At 30.1% G+C, this 16,860-nt stretch overlaps 1 protein-coding gene across 1 annotated transcript in view; it reads left to right on the top strand.

The window, feature by feature from the left end:
• Positions 1-16,860, top strand: part of LOC121123437 (uncharacterized) — a 122,136-nt gene that overhangs the window by 5,118 nt on the left and 100,158 nt on the right. The window lies entirely within an intron of this gene.

Below are 16,860 nucleotides of genomic sequence, written 5' to 3'. Positions count from 1 at the left end.
GCTGTGAGATTGCAAATATAACAGAAATATATGAATATAGCTTTTTGTTTTAGTTCACAAGTTGTCCACAGCTGGTAAAATGATGTATCCATATAAACACACACTCTTTCTAAAAAGTTACATGTAGTACATAGACTCGAACACCAATTCTTCTCTGAATCAAAAAATAATAATTCTCCACAAAACGTTGATAACATTTGTATTTTTTTATTTCCGGTGCCTTTGTTACCATTATTTATTATGAGGTAACATGTGTTTATCTTGTTTATTACAAGTTTAACTCATTCTATTGAGGTTTTTTTTATGTAGTGCAGTCCTTTGCAGTCCTTCCCTCTCCTCTCTCCAATTGACTGGGAAGATTTTTGAGACTTGAGGGAAGATGTAAAAAATAAAAAATAAACCATAAAATTTTTAAAGATCCCCTTTCATTGGCTTATAATTTATTTTTCAATGTCAAAGCATGTGTTATTCAGTATCGACCAATCGTTGAAGCTAAATAATGGACTTCAACGGAAACAAAGTTTTTTACTTCATTTTTTTGAATCCCTTAGGGACGATTAGTCTAGAGAAGGGAAAATGCACACTTTTTTTAAGCGTGCAAAAAACAATTGTACACGGTATTACTTCTTTGATCTGATATTTTTATGCTGTTATCAGCTGCTTTACATGATGGTATTTACACTTGGGTATTGTTGGCAATAACTGTTGGTTACATTTTAAACAAGACGATTTTTGTTGTTGTTTTTGTACAACGTGTTTTCATGCAACGTTAGGTTGTTGATGTCGGCCATTTTGAAAACCTAAACAACTAAATTTTATAAGAAAAAACACCATTTTTTATTCTATATTAAGTCAACTATTGGTTTTGAAAAATGGTATCTTACTGTATATTTAAAATATGTCCCTTTATTGCCTAGTTTTATTAAATTTATGAACCTAAAATGTATTAAAAATACGTTATTACATCCTTATACAATCTATTTCCATATTGTAGGTAAAAATTGTCTATTCTAATTGAAAGAATAAGATATCAATTATCCTGCTTTTCTTGTGTTAAATCGATCCTGAAAAAATGAACAAATCTAGCCATTTTTATTAAATGCTACTTTTGATTTAATTCAAATATCAGTGTTTACCATTGGCATCAAGAAGTATTCAATGGAGATATTCAGTCTTTTTTTTTATTCATACATCCATTTGATAAAGTTTAATAAAGTTTCGTGGTAAATTTGTCCATTTTATGTGGTAAGATGGCGACTCCTTCAATTATGATGCAACTTAAAACGAGACATACTCAATTCTCATTGATAATAATTTATTTATATAAGTATGTGATAGATACTTGAATTTCGAAATAGTGCTGTAGCTACAGAAAGCCCTATGGGCTCGTGCCCTCTTCAAATAGTAAATCAAAATATGCCTAATTTCAAATTAATTCTACTTCAGCTGCAGAATTGTGACCAATGCCTAGATTCTTGAATTAAATAATTGTTGATTATAAATGTACCCTTAGATCTGTTACTAATGTTTAGGAATGTTTTAAAAATATAAATGTAAAATAAATTAACCTTTCTAAAAAAAATCAAATCTTAGGCTTTTCTAAAAAAAAGTTATTTGTAAAATATGATAAAAAGCAGTCATTCAATGACAATACAAATCATTTATGTAAAAAAGACTACTCAAAAAGGTCTTTTGAAAAATATGAAGAGCCCCGCTTTTAATTTACTAAAATAGTTGTTTTTTTAATGTTTCGTAAATTTATATTAGACCTAGGACTCACTTACATTAAAGCCTGATCTGTTTATTGGGCTTTTTCAGACAAACTTTAATTTGGAACACTTCAATACAAAGTCAATTACATATTTTCAATACATAATTATAAGGTATTTGCCCTATAAAGATTGTATCCAAATTCTATTGATATATACATCAACACGAAAAGACGGACTTGCATAAGTCTTTGGTATATAATGTTTTCGTGTAACGTCCGCATTGGCGATGTCGGCCATTTTGAGGGCCTAAATAATCGAGTTTTAAAAGAATAACAACCTTTTTTTTATATTAGTATTAAGGAAAGTATTAAACTATTGATGTCAAAATGAAACCAACCAATGAAAGGGCTTAAATTTTACTGCTTATCAAAAATGTATCCCACTGTTGCCTAGTTTTATCATATGTATATTTTACCATAATATATTCTAAAAATACGTCAGTAAATCATTATACAGTCTTATTTCCATATTGTAGTTAAAAATTAATTAGTACATTGGAAAGTAGGAAAAAATATTTTTCTCTAAATATCCTATCTTTTACATTTCTAATGGATCAAAAAAAATAATAACAATAACAATCATTGCACAAATCAGGATATTTTTAGTGATTTTTGGTACAAATTACTTTGATTTAATTCAAATATCATTGTTTATTATTGACATTAAGTAGTATTCAATTCAAGCGGTATGTCTTTTTTTATTCATAAATCCATTTAATAGAGTTATATCAAGATTTATGGTAAATTTGTCAAGTACAAATATCTATTTTGAGCCCCCAAGATGGCATTTTTTTAAATTATTATCCAATTCATGACATAAATGATAATCATCCATAGCTTTTTAATGTTTATAAACGACGATTCATAGAAATATTGAAGCCTCTCCGATATGAACTATATTTTAAACTTTTATAGTTCGATCCGGTTCGAGTAATTAAGAGTTTACAAATTAATATAATTGAGCGAATGACTATTGTTATTTGTTTGTGCATGTTTCAATTAAATTTTACAAACATTGCTATGTCAATTTGATATTTTATGACTTCATTATTTTCGTTTTTATTATAATGAGTAATAACAGAGGATTTTAATAATTATTATTTTTTTAAATAGCAAAGGGGAAAACAATGTTTTGTACCAAATATCATTGTTATACATGTTTCTTTAAAAGCATACATAATCCTTTTTTTTTTCAACCACGAGTAAAGTTTTTGAGTTGAATATGTTCCAATTTTTAAATAATCCTAGTCACGTAAAAATAGAAAGCAAACTATAATTATTGAATTCTTCCACGAATGAATTAGCGTTCATTTCTACCAAAAATATATTATGATTTATTCATTGAAAGTGCCACAAATTGTATTTATATTAGAAAAAGCTCATCATCGTCACAATGAAAACTTTAGAATGTGATAGATTATTTATTAAATGAGCCATATCGTAGTTAAATTAAGTATGATAAATCAAATAAAGGTTGTAAACTAGATTTTCCATCCTTAGATATCCCATAATTTTTTTAAATAAAAAGCCTATAAGGGACCGAAATATGTTGAAAATTGGGATTTTCTCCTGTTCTTGAATCAAGATTGCTTTTATGTTTCCGCAATAAAAATAAATTCATGCAAAAATGAAAAAAGGCTCTCGATTTGAAACGATCAAAATGTAGTCCATAGTCTGAGATAATAAAAAAAAATTATCAATACTAATAATATATATAAATGATACATTTACAAAATGTGATGCGTCTAAATAAAAACAATCTTGAACAAAAATCAAGAAGAAGGGAAAATCCTAATTTATTTTATTACATTATATTTTATATACGGATGAATAATTCAAAGACCTATTTGAATTCATTATAATGTTTGAATTTGTGGGACGAGTAAAGATACTTAAGATTTTTTGCTATAGTTCAAAGCCTTCATTTGATTTAAAGTTCTTATATTGGCCCCGATATGGGCTTTCAAATAAAATCTGTTATTTTAGAGTGTTTTTTTTTTAAAGATCAATTTTGGCTACTTTAAGTGCTATTTGAGGATCCTTCAAAGAGTTAATAAGAGTGATTTGACGATATAAATTAACTACAATTCGCTGAAAAATAAAAATATAATCCACACACTCAATTATGGCATAATAAAAAAATTCTAGCGTGATTTTATATTGACAGGGCACAAATGTCTTTTTGAATGTATTTTTAACATTTCACAGTTACATATATATATTATATCCTTAAACTCGTTTGATAATGAAGTAGTAATCATTTCCGTGTATTTATTTCTATTTTGTTTTGAGGTTAACGAGAACCAACTATTAATCAATATTCTTACTATTGTTTTCTTAATGTTAATTGATTTTTTCCTTTGCTCTTAAGTAACGTCAGAGAGGTCACAGAACGAGAATATTATCCCTCTATTCGATTAATTGATTATTGGTCCTCTTTAATGGAGATATACTTTTTTTCTACCAAAACCCTACTGATAGTTATTTGTATAACCTTCCAAAATACTTACGATTGGGTGGGAAATTGTATTTCGATACATAATTGCTTCATATTAAAAAAAAATATTAACAAATTATTCCAAAGGATGCCTGGTATATTTATCAGCGCGTTACTTCGCTAACGCAATAATACCCAATGTATTTTGTTGTCAGCCATAAACTCCCTCCTTTCGCTTGATTCGTCATGGCTATTTCATAATGTATTCTTTTTGATAAATAAACAAAAATAATAAGTTATTCTTTACTTATGCTCAGTTTCCAAAAGAACAGGAATACAATTTCTTGTTGATCCCTCGTCGTTTATAGAATATATATTGGCCATTTTATTATTTATATAAATAAATTTTGGCTATCATATAGAAATACAAATTTATAGCTAAGCTTTCAATAGAATATTACTAAGCAATGTCATAATACGGCATCGAATAATATACTATGTAGATTTTCATATTACGAAATATATATATATATAATTCATTTTAAAAATGGGGAAGAAGTGATAGTCTGGGAGTACATAACAGATATATCAAGGTTGGCATGATTGACTTATTTGGTTAACTACCATATAATTTCGGGCCTTTTTTAATTTAATTTCAGAGGAGAGGTTGCGTGGCACAATTAAGTTAACGACGTGATATATTTATTCAAGACTGCTACCATCAGCTGTCACTAGTGTTGTGTCGGTCTTTATTTATTCGGCCCAGTCGAGTCCAGACTTGGGACCGGTCCTTCACTGGCATTATATTAAGACAAATAAGATATATCAGATATTGTTTAATAGCATTGCACATACCTAGCAAAAAATATTTATATTATCATTATTATGCAATATAATAGGAACATACATTATTTTTACTTAGTTATATAATTTAGTCTATTATATAACAGACTAATAAGAAAAAGTAAAAAATCAATAATTACGTCACGAGGGATTGATTTTACCTTCTTTGGGGACTGACAAGTGGGACTGAACTGAACCGCGGTCTTCGCCCTTAAATAAAGACTGACGCAATACAGGTTGTAAATATGGTAGTAATTCTCTTTCAGAAAGCGATGAAAGTCTTACGTGTGTAGCCCGGATTCATTCTAATCCAGACCTTATTTACAGTTGCCTTCATGGCACTCCCACACTAACGTGTATTCATCTGAATATGCGGCCGAATAAAACGGATTCACATCTGGCTGTGGGGTGACCACTTTGTTTTTTCCCAGAAATGGATTTTTTTGACCAAGAATGATTGTGTAATTTTGGACAAGAATGTTTGGGTAATTTTGGCCAGGAATGTTTGCATAATTTTGGCGGTTTTTGCAGGAACTCCATCCTGTGAGAAGAATACTTGATTTTCAGAGAAATGTTTTGTCATCCAAGGAAGCAATTAGTATTTTAAGACTTAAATGTAGTCATTAATAGTGTTGTGTCAGACCTTATTTATGGCTGAAGACGGCAGTCTCGTCCAGTGTAGTCTCGGTTCGGTCCAATTCATTCCTGAATATCCTAAACTTTTAAGGAAGTTTGGTCTTGAATATCCGTCCTAAACCTTTTATGTTCGGTCCTTGATGACATCACTCAACTTTATTTCATCTTTTTTTTAATGAGTTCTATTGCTGACAGTCCGAAGGACCGAGGGTCTTTAGTCGATCCAAAGACGAACCCAATACTTGTAGTCATTTAAATTCAACCTGCAGCACCCAGGTAACCAAATGAGGGATAACTGTGCAATGGCTTTTTCCTCCTTTCTTTTTTTAATTTGACTCTCTTAAAAAAATTACACTTTTTTAGGAAATAAAATTTTTCATTTTTTTTAAAGTTCTTTTTTTCTAAATTTGGATATACATATATTAGGTCGATTTTTGTTGTATAAAAGGGCTTTTGCCCTATGGACCCTTCCCTATTGTCTGTATCTTTTTTCGTGCTTCTTGCGGAGTATAATTTCATCGTTCACCTTTGCCTCTTTGTCCCATACTCCACCAAAAATTGACTTAAAGACTCAACGACAAACGATACGGACAATTGAGAAGACTACATACGGGAAGAGGCATAGTTCTACTTTGCCTGTTGCTGGACCAAAAATCGACCTATATTTATTATTGTGCCAAATGTGTACAAGTTATAACTTGTAGAAGCAAATTGTACAAGTTACAATCAAAAATAAGGTTAAGAATTACCTAATTGTATAACTTTCGATGAATAATTAAATATTTATTGAAATGTCAATGCATTATTTGTGTATTTTTGATAAAAGAAACCTTAATTAATTATAAGGTTTCTGTTGAACATTATAAGCTTGAAACGCCCAAAGTTATATTGCTCATAAATAAGTAGTTTTAACATATTAAAATGAAATAATAGTATTAAGTGTAGTTGGTCAATAAAAGGACTCATGTTAATTGTAACTAAATATGACATAACAATCTGCTAATATTGTACTAAATTGCAAATTAAGTACATATTTTATTATAAAATTGGATCGTTTTGGCACTGACGTATTTGCAGCAATGCTTTGGTCCCAAATAAATTTACCACAAGACGAAATTGGAACACTTCAATTAAATGTTAAGTTATACAAAACAATTTTTAAATATTATGTCAAAAATAACACTTGTACAATTATTCGGGGCCCCTTCACGAGAGGGACTACCAGAGGTATATGTAAAATGTCTTTGAAAGAGGGAGCGGTTTTTTTCTAGTTGGAAATCTAAATCGCCATTTTTTATTTTTCATAGCTGTATTAATTATTATTTAATTCTTGAAGACTGAACAACTGTGCATAAAGTAATAACTAGTGGATGTGCTCATGAAAGATAGAAAGAAAAAAAGTCGTGGTTTGGGAGTTTTAAGCGAAAGTCCCATTTATACTTGGAGTAGAATGGAGGAACTACATATTTTACTCCATACCGGTAGGACATGTTTTATGGATCACTGGGCATTTGAGTCATTTCGCCCGAGCCCACTTGATAACAAAAAATAATCATCCTTCAAAGAGTAGATTCTTACAAAATTGTTAAATATTTTCTTAAAAAAGTATTAATCATTAGAAAAAAAAAATACATAAAAAGGACCTGCATTTTATCTTCTTAAAAATACACCAAGGGTTAAAAGTTTCTTTTCTAAGCACAACAAAATTTGTAATTAAATTCAAATTTAAGAAAAAAACCGTGCATATTTATCTTTGCTCCAAATTGCTCCCGGGAAAAATGTCCCTGACAAATCTTCTCAATCTTTTTTATCGATTTGATTATTAAAGGATACGTCATGAAACGTCAAAAGTTAGTTATTCTCTTGATTATATAAGTGTTTTTAGACTCATAGAAAGTCTGTTATTAGGCCCTATTACATTTCAAGTGCCTTTCTCGCTCTCTTCATGTTTCAAAATCACCTTTAACCTTCTGATGATGTCGATATATCAATAACAACAAAATTGTTATACAATCATTTCAATTTTTTTGAAATATACGTATATCATATTGGAAAAAGAAAAAGGTTTTGTGTATTTTATAAACTTGGATTGAAATCTGTTGTTTATTGATGTAAGGATTTTGAAATGTATCATTGGGCTATATTTTCTTAATGAAGCCAGATAAAGTGTTTCCATCTTTAGAAAAAGAAGTTATATTAATTTTTTATAAACAACAGAGGGGCTGTACCCTCCCCCCACCCTCGAAAAAAAGGAACATTTTTTTTTACTAGAAAATTTAATAAATATATATAATTTTTTAAATTACTTTTTCTTTATAGCCATAGATTTTTGAAATTTTTCCCCAAAATATTTAATTTTTTGCGAATATCCATGTGTTTATAATCCAAAAAAATATAATTCTCTTGATGGATTTGGATTTTTTGAAATTTTTTTAATTTTAAAATGTTTTTTTGAACAATTAAATTTTTTTGTGAATAGTTGTAAATTTGTGAAATATTTTTCGAAAAAATTAAATGTATGATTTTTTCCCCAAAAAGTTTAATTTTTTGCCAACAGCTATGAATTTTTGAATTATTTTTCCAATTTTTTGAGAATAACTATGGATTTTTGAATTTTTGTCCAAACTATTTAATATTTAAATTTTTCTTTTTTTATAAACTAAATTTTTCAATTTTTTTTGAAAAAATTCCCAAAACCAAGCCCCGCCCAAAATATAATCCTGTGGACGCCTCAAAATTGTGTTAAATTCAAGGTTTACTCGATCTAAAAAAAACCTCAATTCTACGAAGTTGATAAATTTCAAATTACTCCAACACACCCGAAATAGTATTAGAATAACTACACTAAAAACGCACTCGAATGATCAAAACATTCGACCAGAGATTAGTATTACCACCATGAATTTTTGTAGAGTGAGCTGTGTAGACAAATCAATTTGGGGTTTAGTGCTCCTGTAATTTTTTTAAAGAAGTTTAGCTACATGTGGGTTTAAAGCTGGCCTGTGACTACGGGGGGGGGGGTTTAATACCCCCCTGTGTTTTTAGATTGTTATGAAACGTTTTTTCTACGATTATCTTTATAGTCCAAAAAAACAAAAAAAAAACAGTAAAAAATAGTATTTTTACCAAATTTGTCTTTCCTAAAAAACTATTATCATATTTCTTTTGTCAAATTTACCATATATAAAAAGAAACAATCTCTCAAAATGGTGAGATAAAATTGTCAATAAGCTTTTTCCCCTAAGAAAATCCTAGTAACGCCTTAGTTAAAAAAAGAAGTTGAAATTTTACGTAATTTTATATTAGCTTAACATACATAGGACTTTGCCCTAGTGTTTAAATATTTTGCTAAAGAAGACAATTTTCTGAAAATTCCTCGAATTCGCCCAAAATATTTTTTGAAAAATTTGACTAAACTCGAACGAGCAAAACTAAAAGTATTCGAGTATAGATTAATGCCAGCTTGGGTTTTTTAACAGTTATTGGCGGTATAATATAATATACTTAACATTCTTCTATATTTAATAGTTATTTTAACTATCAAAAAAGTTGCACGGAGCCTAACAAAAAAAAAAAAAAAAAAAAAAAATGGTGTACGGTATCTTCGTATAAAACATATTTGCATTAGGACCATTCGTATAAAACATTTATATGTAAGGATATTTCTTATAAAAGCATTTTGTATAAATTTATGAGGAAACTTTAATAGACTTTATGAATTGTCATTTTGTACCCAGAATATTGGGGATTTTTCGGGTACCGGCAATACTTGAGTAACTACTAAGAGCCCGTCACCACCTCCCAATTCAAACCCCGAATGTTTGGTGGTATTTTCGGGTACCGCCAAGTTCCGAAATGGTATGGAACTTACCGCGCATACTTGAAAAAACAATTAAGAGCTCCTTATAACCCCCCAATGTTTGGTGGTGTTTTCGGGTTCTTATTGGCTTAAAACTATAATCTGCTATATGTTCCTCCTATATGTTCGGGGGAAAATTAGGGGCTAGTGAAGGGCTTTTTGTAGTTTCTTCAAGTATCTGTGTTAGGTTGCATCCCATTTTGGGTCCTAGCGGTACCCGAAAACATACCAACATTAGGGTCCAATCGGGGGATGGAGGGGGGTTCTTTATTTCCTACAAGTATTGGGGATGGGTTGCATCCGTTTTGGAACCCAGAGGTACCCTAAAACACCCCAACAATCGGGATACAATTGGGGGGTTATTTATTTCCTACAAGTATCGGGGATGGGTTGCATCCGTTTTGAAACCCAGAGGTACCCTAAAATACCCCCAACATTCGGGGTACAATTGGGGGGTTGTATGGGGCTCTTAGTAATTACTTAATTATTACCAGTACTACTCGAAAACACCCCCAACATTCGGGGTATAAAATGACAATTCATAAAGTGTATGCCCCGTTTTCTCATAAATTTATACGAAATGGTTTTATGCGAAATGTCCTTATACAAAAATGTTTTGTAGGAATTGTCCTTATGCAAATATGTTTTATACGAAGTTACCTATTACCAAAAAAATTATCTTGATCAGAAGAAAAAAAAAAAAAAATGACGATTTCTTAAATAATAAATCAGAAATAAATACGCTTTATGTATTTTAATCCACTCTTTAAATTTCTGTTTACAATTGACATATTGACCCACGGTTTGAATTTATGTCTACCATTTGGATTTCAACCCACAATTTAGAATTGTCCCTTCAATATCCTCACTTACACAAATTATTACATTTTATTTTGTTGTCAGCTTTAGATGTTTCTACTCCTCCTCCACATCAGTATTCTAAACATTGATTGGTCGAATTTGAATTAGTTATAGTTAATCTGTAAACATTTCTCATTATTAGTTAAATAAAAATTGGGACAAATGTGGAATGAGCGTTGTTTACTTATATTCGTTTATAAACAATGTGAGAGAGGGTGGCGTCACCTTCTGGCAAAATAATATATTAGTCATAAATATCTCAACTCTTTTTCTCATTTTTTAAAATTAGTTCTAGTACTGACAATCCAAAGGACAAACGGTCTTAAGGACAGCTAAGACCAGATATAAGACTGTACTGCACCAAATATATAAGGGGTGGTACAACACTGTAGGACAAATGTTTCCACAAGGGAATATATGATTTATATATATGGTTATGTTTCGTTTAATTCCTTTTGATTTAATCAAGCAACTTTTATGCTTCATTTGTAGGCTTTGTGGGTAAATTTATACCCTATAAGAATGCAGATGCTTCATATCACTAAATCCCTTCTTAACTCTACGTATGTAAATGCTTAATTTTACCCGACTAAACAGTTTTTTTTAATTAATTCATAAGGTTACAATTTCTCATTTACATAAATGAAGCGATTAAAATATATTTATTTGAAAATATGTGACCCTTCACACAAAAGCTAGCTGGAATGATTTATCTCAAAGTTGAGCAAGGAATACTAGAAAAAATGAGAGTGTACCTACTGAGTGGTCCACTGAATCTGAACACTTAGTAATACAATAATTAATGGAGATTGCGTTATTGAAATTAATTCATATTTGGAGCATAAACAATTAGTTACAAAACAGAGCAAACTAGAACTCTCTATTAAGTACAAGTCGAGAAAATTACAATTGAACGTGATCGAAGAATTTCCATTCGCACACTCCAAGCATATGGGGGTCTTCAGGATCACCGTCTAAGCCATCAACAAGTCCCCGTCTAAGCCATCAACAAGTCCCCGTCTAAGCCATCAACAAGTCCCCGTCTAAGCCATCAACAAGTCCGTAACGTTGGAGAGGAAGAAAGGCTCTGTCAAAAAGTCCAAACTGGATCCGGAGGAGTTAAAGAAAACAGCTCATGCCAATCCCCTAAAGTCTATGAACACCCATTCAAGAGATCTCAGGGATTCGCATAAGGCTGTCGAATCATCTATCAAAAAGTGGTTCGAAAGTGTATTGTGAAGGTGATCAGGCCACTTTAGACACCAACAATGAAAGAAATCCATCTCCTCCGTTGCAAGATTCTTTTAAAAGAGTCTTTTGAGTTCTTTTGAACTCTTTATTTATTTATTTATTTTTAACCACCATTCAATCCTTTTGACTTCACCTTTTGAGTGCATATCGAGGGGAAGGCCTGTAGTGTCTGTCATCCAAACACCGAGGCGCTCAAATTCCTTGTTAACCAGGCCTGAAAGCTATCATTAATACATTAGTAATTAAGACGGTTCAGACACACATATATTTAGAGTACTATTTTTTTTGAAATTCTATTGTTAATTAATCAATTATATCATGTTGACGTTTAAATTCAAAGTGTTCAGATTTTAATGGACCACTCTGGAAATAGAGAGTACACAAAAAAGGAAAAAGGAGAATAACTAAAGTACTGTAGTAATTTACTAAAGATAAACCAAATCAATCTACCATTCCTTATAAAATACTTAATGAAAAACTTTCATGGACTAATATTGTCCTGCCAAAGACACTGAATTTCATATGCAAGCATAAAGTAAATAAATAGGCAAATTTCAGTTTAATAAATATTTGTGTTTCAACTTGGAGACAACAAAGAATACAGACCTTGTATCTAATGAGTTTATGTAAGCACTAGTGTTGAGACTCTGTCCAGCACCGAATTTTTTTTCGGTTCAGTCTTGGGTTATTTTTTGTAAACCGATTTTTTGATACAGACCGCTGTTTCAGACCGTGGACCGATTTTTTTTTCGGTCTGACTTTATGGACCAAATTTGATTTGGTATCACTTTATGGACCGATTTTTTGCGGTCTCGTATATTTTGAGATACCCTTTTTTTCTAGATCAACAATCATTCATTTTTTTCAAAAAAATTTCAAAAGTACACGATAAGTTCTAGAAAAAAAACTGTATACATACATATAATAAAGGGCGGAATCAAAATTAATCCGAGCTATTGGTTTAAACTTCGTATAACGTCATTCTACTTGAGAAAAACAAACATTTGATGCCATGTTATAAACAATCTATCTGTAAAATAGGTCTAGACCGATTTTTTTGGGGCTGAACTAGACCGAATTTTTCCTTTGGACCGATATAGACCGAATTTTTATGAGACTGGTTCAGACCGAGCTTTTTTGTTGGACCAAACTAATTCGGTCCGACAAAAAAATATAGCCGTCTCAGACGGGTCTAGGATTTCTACACCCAAGACGTAAGTAAGCACACATTATATATTAAATGATTAAATCACGTGTATCCCAGAAGAGTTAACTAATTTCATTGCCATAACTAATATACGAATAAATGTCTGATCCACGACGGATCAAAGGGCATCTCTTCAATCCTTCTTTCAAGTGACGACTCTGAAGTAGGTTCCCATCGGTCATTTGGTTAAAGAATGAAATATGTTGACATATGAATAAATGCATTCTGGTCTTCCTACGTACAATTCCGATGTTGATCTTTAGAATTTGTGAAATGCAATTGATACAAATATTTCCTTGATCTTTTATAGTAGATTCATATATCAATTTTGCAATACGTAATAATAAATAACTGTAGATATGTGTAGATCCTCGAACTAAGAGGCTGTGCTTGGACTGAGAACACAGAATTGGGGGAAAAAAAATTGCAGGCCAATATGAATTATATTAAAAAAAATTTAATATTTTTAATTCTTTGATTGTTGAAGGAAGTTTTTGAAGTAGGTATTTTCTTAGCATAAAAAATACATATATGCAAAGGTTTAACAAATTTTAATATAAATTAATTTTGTTTTTTAATAATTCTTTTCGGTGGGAAAGATTATATATCAATTGTTAAGCTTACATTTTGTGTTTATTGTTTGACTAATAGTTTAACATTTAAAACTTCATATCATTATAATTTTCTTTGTAGTTGCACTTCGAAATAAAACAATTTCTCATCTGACGGCTTATTTTATTTGACAAGTATGTTTTTTTGTGTAAATTTTAGCCCTTAAACAAAATAATATACTACACTTGTCATTTTGACTGCCCTTTCGAGTGAGAAATCGATTAGATCCGACTAGTGGTCAGTTACTTTATTTATATTTGTTATTTTATTTTCATCTTTTTCTCGGTGAATTTTATCATCTGAAAACAAACAAAATTAAATGACCAGGTATTGAAGAATCAATGTACGTATAAGAATAAATCTTGAACCAAAGTAAGAGTGTTTGTCAACACAAGCATTGTAAGCCATTTTAAGGGAAAATTTTATTATCAAATAAATTTTGCTAGTGTATTAGAAACTAATTACGAGTATAAAATCTTCACACAAATTTAATATAAAAATATTAATGATTAAAAGATGAATATAGTACATCATCTTTAAGTGAATTCCACAAAAAACTGTTTAAGTTACGTATTAAATTTTTTTTTCTTCATTATTGTAAGAACCAACTCTTCCTATCAGGACCTGTCCATAGTGGAAATTTGAAAAAATGATCAAATCGCCCCGCCCCGCCCCCCCCTTACTCCAAGTCCAATAAGGAGTTACACTTATAACGCCCGAACAAATTTTCACTTTTCCTCTCCATCTTTCAAGGAAAAACATGTTCAATATGTCCAAAAAGTACCACACTTGTTCTAAGTCATATTTTTTACAATTCTAACAAATGCTCCTTATGATATACAAGTACATAAATAATATTAAAAATATAAAAATATTTTTCAATATTTTTTTTTTATTCTTTACTGCTCATTTGGTAAGTTATAATAATCATTTTTTTAAATTATAATGATCATAATTGAAGAGATTACATTCATTGATTATATATAATTTTATTAAAGTTAATTAAAAAAATATCATTAACAGAGGACCATTGAATATGAGAGGGCATTTTCCTTACCACAGTAGCGTGCATATTCCCTGTTTTCCAAGGTCAGAAGATAAATTTAATGTTTTATATGTACGGCCCTTCTGAATTACAATTTACCACCTCTCCCAAAGTGTTTATGTTTTGACTACTCTGATCAGACATGACTAGGGATATGATTACTGGGAAGAGCCTTGGAGACAGAGGGAGTGAGACTCATATTAATACTGAATTAAGACCCTTAATAATATCAGTTGTATTTTATATGAATTGAGAGAAAATGATTTATATAATTTTATTATTAATATAACTATTCCTAAACTCGCATATATTTATTTTATTATCCATTTTTAAAACAATTTACAACAAAGATAGGCGAGAGTTCTTACTTCAGAGATATAATTTAACACCACGACATCCTATTAAATAATGAGCAAAAAAGAGAAAAGAGCATACTCAACAACCATCTTAACTTTTTTATTTCCTAAACTGTATTTTTTCTTTACAAAGATTCCTTCTTTAGACATGGCTTAAGTTTCGTTCACGGGATTTATTGCACATGTATATCTTCCCCTTTTCTATTCTTTTTAATATGTTTAACTTGATAGAAGTACATCAATTAAATCATCTTTATATTCACTTTGTCTCACATCAATGGCACCTTTATCAATGGAAGGATCTGTTTTACTTGAAACACTGGGCCCCCTAAAACAACTATATATGTGCAAAAGCGATTTTCTTTCCTTTTTTTTTATTGTAATTTATTTTCGATTCTTTTTTTCTCCCAAATATAGATTCGAATCCCTACTTTTTCCGAAAATAATATTTGAGAACCTCTTTATGTTTTGTTTAAATGACCTTTTTGTTACAGTTTTTTTTACAGGGCCCTACTTTCTATAAAATCAAGTGTGAGACCCCGACAAAGGACTCTAATACCCCCCTAAAACTGACATTATCCATAATGATACCCAAGGGGGAGGGGGCACTTGCTTTAGTCCTTTGCAAAGGCCTTTTTTCAAATTTCGATTTATTTTTTCTTCCGAATTTAAATTCGAATCCCTATTTTTTTTTTTCCGAAAATAATGTTTGGGACGCTCTTTACTTTTTTTTTTGTTTAAATGACTTAAAAAAGAAACTTTTTATTATTATTTTTTTCACTTTTTATAATATCAAGTTGGAGACCGGGACAAAGACTCCAAAACCCTCCTTATAACAGACATTGCCCTTCATTTGAACCGATGGTGGGGGGTTACACTTGTTCAATGCCTCACTCGACTAGAGGCCCCGTGCTGGATATAAGTTTGTAAAAACTGAAACATATACACTAAGAATAAATTTGTATAAAAAAATTATAAAAATATTATTTTATTGGCGTTTTAAAAATGGAAACTCATTTTTTTTTCTAAAAAATGTCAATAAGTAAATTATGAAAATAAATTAAGGAGAAAGAAGACATTGTCTTTCCTAAAAAAAAGGTAACTAAAAATTATAAATATTTTCTAAGAAAACGTCTTTCTATAAATATCATGAAAAATTTCAATGGCCTCTCCAAAAAAAAAAAAAATGTCTTCTTAAATAAAAGGGTAATTTAAAAAGAAGTAAAAGGCTTCTCATTTACATTTGCCCCAGGCTCCGATTATACTAAAATCAAGACCTTGCTCAAGGGACATACTTGTTATAGTTCTATTTATACTTTATAAGATATTTCAAACTTGGTTATATAGAAATGATTATTAAGACTACAGTTGATGCTTATTACTACAAATCCGTCTTGTTAATTTAATAGTGTATATAAGAATATTTATATTCATTTACTTATTTGTAATACACGCTAGGTACTATAAGTACTATAAATAATAATAGTACGAACAATCACACACCAGACGATAGCATTATCTTATTGGTTATAAAAACTACAGCATAAAATGTGTTAGAAAATCTAATTATTTCTTTAAAAATAACAGTTTTTACGTATTATGTATGTATATAGATAGAATTTTCAGTTAAAATAACATATACAAATGAAGAAGTATAAATAGTTAGACTAGACCTCCGTATAATCTTAGGAAACTAAAAAATACATATCTCCTTTTATAATCAATCACTTAAAGTTTTCTCTGCGCTGAGAATGTTTATTAATTCATCTTATAACGAACGATCCCTGTAGAAACTGTATTTTGTACAACACATGATCTTTTGGAGGTTTTTTATTTATTTTAATTTTATGACTTATACATAGTTGGATTTCCAAGAGCAGAGAACTTTGTCTGGTTAGTGTCGGTTTTAAGGGAGGAGTTTAATATTTTAAAATTCACAAATTTAAATTTTGATTCTTCGTTTTTTTAGCAAATATTTTTTA

The sequence above is a fragment of the Lepeophtheirus salmonis genome, chromosome 8 (genome assembly GCF_016086655.4).
Source record: "Lepeophtheirus salmonis chromosome 8, UVic_Lsal_1.4, whole genome shotgun sequence".
Taxonomy (NCBI): Eukaryota; Metazoa; Arthropoda; class Copepoda; order Siphonostomatoida; family Caligidae; genus Lepeophtheirus; species Lepeophtheirus salmonis.
This window is presented reverse-complemented; position numbering and strand designations above follow the sequence as displayed.